This window comes from Physeter macrocephalus, chromosome 2, assembly GCF_002837175.3.
Source record: "Physeter macrocephalus isolate SW-GA chromosome 2, ASM283717v5, whole genome shotgun sequence".
NCBI classification, from domain to species: Eukaryota; Metazoa; Chordata; class Mammalia; order Artiodactyla; family Physeteridae; genus Physeter; species Physeter macrocephalus.
In genome coordinates, this window is record NC_041215.1 from 132,722,298 (window position 1) to 132,727,352 (window position 5,055).

General features: G+C 45.3%; 1 protein-coding gene across 1 annotated transcript in view; it reads left to right on the top strand.

Annotated features, from left to right (window-relative positions):
* The window catches only part of LOC102988955 (UDP-glucuronosyltransferase 1A10), a 68,315-nt gene that overhangs the window by 55,371 nt on the left and 7,889 nt on the right, over nt 1-5,055 (top strand). The window lies entirely within an intron of this gene.

Below are 5,055 nucleotides of genomic sequence, written 5' to 3' on the forward strand. Positions count from 1 at the left end.
CGCGGCCTGTGGGATCTTCCCGGACCGGGGCACGAACCCGTGTTCCCTGCATCGGCAGGCGGACTCCCAACCACTGCGCCACCAGGGAAGCCCCAGGAAATGCTTTTTTAAAAATAGGGTTTACGTCAGGGTTCCCCTCGGCCTGAGGTAGGGGTAGAGCAACAGGAGTGAGTTTAGTCCGACCCTGGGCTGAAGGACAGTCGTATCATTTGTCTAGTACAGCATTTCTCCAACTTTTTGGCTTCAGGATCCTTTTGATTTTATGTGGGTTATATCTATCAGTACTTACTCCATTAAAAATTAAAACAGTCAAAGTTAGTCAATTTAATAACAATAAATCCATTACATGCTAACATAAATCATATTTTTATGGAAAAATAACTATTTTTCAAGCCAAAGAAATTTAATGAAGAGTGGTTTCATTTTACATTTTTTTCATCTCTCTGGCTTGACAGAGAGCTAGATTTTTATATCTGCTTCTACATTCAATGTATTGCTATATCACGTGTCATGTAGCCACTGGGAAATTCTACTGTACACGAAAGTCAGATTTCATTATCATGGAAATAGTTTTAAATTTGTGAAATTCTCTGATGAAGTCTTGGGGATCCCCAGGGGGCTCTGGCCCATAGTCTGTGGACACCTTGTCTAGTATATCAAAATGATTAAAGCTTGTTTGGCCGTGTTTATAGTGCTGTAGGTAAACTTGGGGTTCAATGATTACTTCTGCTAAAACTGCTGTATCATAACCATGATTTTCTTTTTGACATCTGACTTCTTTGCACCTCCTCCTTATTCTCTCCCTGACTCTCTAGTCTTTGCTTTCATAAATGGTGAGGCAACACCATTTTTGAGGCCTCTCTAGCCTCAAAGGTCACTTAGTTCTAAGAGGAAATGATTAACCAATGAACTCTCAACAGTTCATCATGAAGGGTAGTGGATCCAAAAGGGTGCACCATTTCACCATGACAAACTGCTGACTCCATATCACCTGGAGAGACTGAAGCCCTGAACTTGGCATTTGCTAAGCACGCAATAAACGGTAGTAGGAAGCAGACTGGGAGTAGAGTCCGGTGTAAACAAAGCAATATGGAAAAATACAAGGTGTGTTTTGGGAGGGTTAAGTGATCCAGAATGGCAGGAGGGAAAGGGGCAGAGGCAGGGGTCAAGCAGAGGGCTAGAGAGGAGGAGTGAGCTGGAGTCCGTCCCAGGGAGTTCTGAGGGCAAGGCTGAGGAGTCTGAATTCTATTCCGGGCCCTAGGAACCTGTTGACCAGGGTTTCAGGGGTGGTGGTGGCGTGGGGACAGCTGATGCAGGGAACCGAAAGGGACAGGTAGGGATTAGGGGGCTTGGGGGTTGAGGCCCTGAAGCAGGACCATGGCAGGTGGGTCTGAGAAACAGTGGTAGAATGATTCGGATTCAGCACTTTCTTGCTTGGACATGGGGCCTAGAGCAAAGGGAGGAGGGGTGTCACATCCACACAGAGACATTTACTGAGTCTTAACTGTCTGCAAGACCATGGACAGCCACCTGTGTGAGAGAGTGGTTCCAAAGCTGAACCTGTGGACATATATGTATATATATGTGAATAGATATATACATAGATAGAGGCGGAGACACAGAGAGAGTCTAGTAGCAGAGACAGATAGGCAGACTGCTAAGGGGTACAAGGCAAAATGCTACAGAGATTGAAGGAAGATGGCTTTGTTTCCCCCTGCAGGGTCCCACAGATTATCCAGAGGGCAAAGGACTTTTTTATGCAGCCCTTTTAGTTTAGTAACAAGCAGCTCCAATCTGATTCCATCAGAAGAACTAGGAGTCTGTGGAGTGGTGGGTTTCTTAACTATTGGCTTCAGCTTTAAAAGAAATCACCTTCCAGTGGGTTCCAGGAATGCTCTTGAAGACGCCCCACTCTCAGTAGCCCCTAAAGCAAGACTATATCACTGCCCTGCTCAGTTTCCTTGGCCACCCATGCTCCCCCACCAGGGCACATCTTACTCTGCCCTGTAATTGTCTGGTTGTTTGTCCACCAGGGCCCTCTTGACAGGCACAGACCATTTCTAACTTGGGTCTCTGGTCCCAGCTCCTAGCATGGTGCTGGGAGGGCCAAGTCTTCCCATAAATATTTGATGAGTGGGGGAATTAACAATGGAGTTTTGTTTTTTTGTTTTTTTGTTTTTTCTGCGGTACGCGGGCCTCTCACCGCTGTGGCCTCTCCCGTTGCGGAGCACAGGCTCTGGACGCGCAGGCCCAGCGGCCATGGCTCACGGGCCCAGCCGCTCCGCGGCATGTGGGATCTTCCCGGACCGGGGCACGAACCTGCGTCCCCTGCATTGGCAGGCGGACTCTCAACCACTGCGCCACCAGGGAAGCCCTAACGATGTATTTTGAGTGTCAGATCTTCACAGGTTTCAGGGCAGGAGCTTTATCGAATTGCTTAGTTGTGCTTCTTGGTCGTAATTCTTGACAGTGTGTGGATTGTCTGCTATTCATATTGGTAAAGAACATTTCCTGGTCATGGGCAGAGTCACGATCCCAAACCATCCAAGTGCACAGAGGGCTCAAAAATTTCTGAGTTTCTGCGTTGTGCAGGAAAGCCACAGAATCATTACCGGGGTGACTGTGTGTACTTACAGCCCCTTTGCTCTGTGTGATCTACAGATGAACTCTCACAACATTGAGACTTGGGAAGAATTACTGCCCTTACTGTTTAAACTGTACTATGAATTTCAGAATGGCAGATAAGTGCACACCAGTGAGCAAAAGCATTGCTACCTCTTTTCTGTTCACCCAGAATCTTGGTCCTGGAGAATGGCTGAGTGTCTGGGCAGGGCGGGGCGGGGGGACAGGGAGCTTCAGAGTACATGAGTGTGGGCACCTGCACACGTGTGCACCCATACGTAAGCACACACAAGACTGGAGGTCTGTGGAGGAAGGATGGTGGCACAGGAAAAAGGGACTCTAAGTAACTCCTCTAAGTACCAGAATGAGGGGGACCCTGTGAACAAGCCCCACAGGACATCAATTTACTTTAGCAGTTTCTCCACGAACCTCCTAACGGATCCCCAAGTATGGGCCAGGGATGTCCATAGTGAAAACTTCGGGCTCTGTGCTTTCATCCTGGGGTTGTGTCAAACAACAACGGATCCCAAAAGGCAAGAGCGAGGTGCTGAGTTCTGTCTGCACTCCGGTTTGCCCTTTCTCGGGGAGGGGCACTTCTATTCGGCAACTACCATACTTGGCTCCCTGACCCTTCGCCCGATCTTTGCAGCACCAGCTCGTGCTGGGTATTGCTGTGGGAGTCCATTCTACTTGATCCCAAAGTCCTGCCATCTGCCTTCTCTCCATTTATTTTGATTGGGTAATGACTGTGGGAATTACAGCTCTACTTCTGTCTTCTGGTTTGTTGTCCATTTGCATCCCAGTCTTAATACTGTTGTCTGGGCCCTGCTTGAGGCCGTGGGGAGTTGTGGTTAAGGGGCAGTGCTTCCAGGCTTCTACACCCAGGGCCTGGGTCTCAGATCTGCCACTTAGTAAATACAGGACTTTGGCAAATCACTCCATCTCTCTGAGCCTCAGTGTCTTTGTCTGTAAAATGGGAATAAGAGTATCAGCTTTTACAGCGCAGTTCTTGGGGATTACCTAAGATGTGTTGTAAAGTACTAAGCGTCATACCTGGCACGTAGCATATGCTCAATAGATACGTATTCCTCTTAGTATTTTTGTTCATCTTGCCCCTTCGCCTTCAACTGATGATCAGAATTTCCCAAAGTGTCTTCTTTCCCCTAGACATTGGGCCTGTGTGATGAGCACCGTTGACCTTTTGCTGCCTGATCTCTTTTGGTTTCTTATTTACCAAGTGCTCTCTCACTGCCTCCCTGAATGGATATAGATCTGCCCTGAGAAAGGCCTTCTGTGCACACAGACTTGAGTTGGGTCTCCTTTCCCATCATTCTCTACTCCAGCAGCATTCATTTCCTTCTTAGCTTGCTAGGTCACAACCTCTGATGTGTCTGTTTATCTGTTTAGATTGTCAGTCTGTCTCTCCAGATGGAGCATGAATTCTGGGGAGGTGGGAGATGCATCTGTGGTGGTTTCTGATGGAGACTTCAAGCCCAGTACTGTGCCAGAATCAATAGATGTTGGCTGGATGAATGAATCAAAAAATGATGCGGTGGCTGGTTATATCTATCTATCTATCTATCTATCTATCTATCTATCTATCTATCTCACAATGGACTATTACTCAGCCATAAAAAAGAATGAAATAATGCCATTTGCAGCAACATGGATGCAACTAGAGATCATCATGCTGAGTGAGGTAAGTCAGACAGAGAAAGACAAATATCATATGATATCACTTATATGTGGAGTCTACAAAATAATACAAATGAACTTATTTACAAAATAGAAACAGACTCACAGATGTAGAAAACAAATTTATGGTTACCGAAGGGGAAAGCAGGGGAGGGATAAATTAGGAGTGCTGGATTAACATATACACACTACTATATATAAAATAGATAAACAACAAGGACCTACTGTATAGCACAGGGAACTATATTCAGTATTTTGTAATAACCTATAACGGAAAAGAACCTGAAAAAGAATATATATATATATATATATATAACTGAATTGCTTTGCTGTACACCTGAAAACACTCAACCCCAAAATGGGCAGAAGACCTAAATAGACGTTTCTCCAAAGAAGAAATAGAACTACCATATGACCCAGCAATCCCACTACTGGGCATATATCCTGAGAAAACCATAATTCAAAAAGAGACATGTACCACAATGTTCATTGTAGCACTATTTACAATAGCCAGGACATGGAAGCAACCTAAGTGTCCATCGACAGATGAATGGATAAAGAAGATGTGGCACACATATACAATGGAATATTACTCAGCCATAAATAGAAATGAAATCGAGTTATTTGTAGTGAGATGCATGGACATAGACTCTGTCATGCAGAGTGAAGTAAGTCAGAAAGAGTAAAACAAGTACTGTATGCTAACACATATATATGGAATCTAAAAAAAAAAAAAAA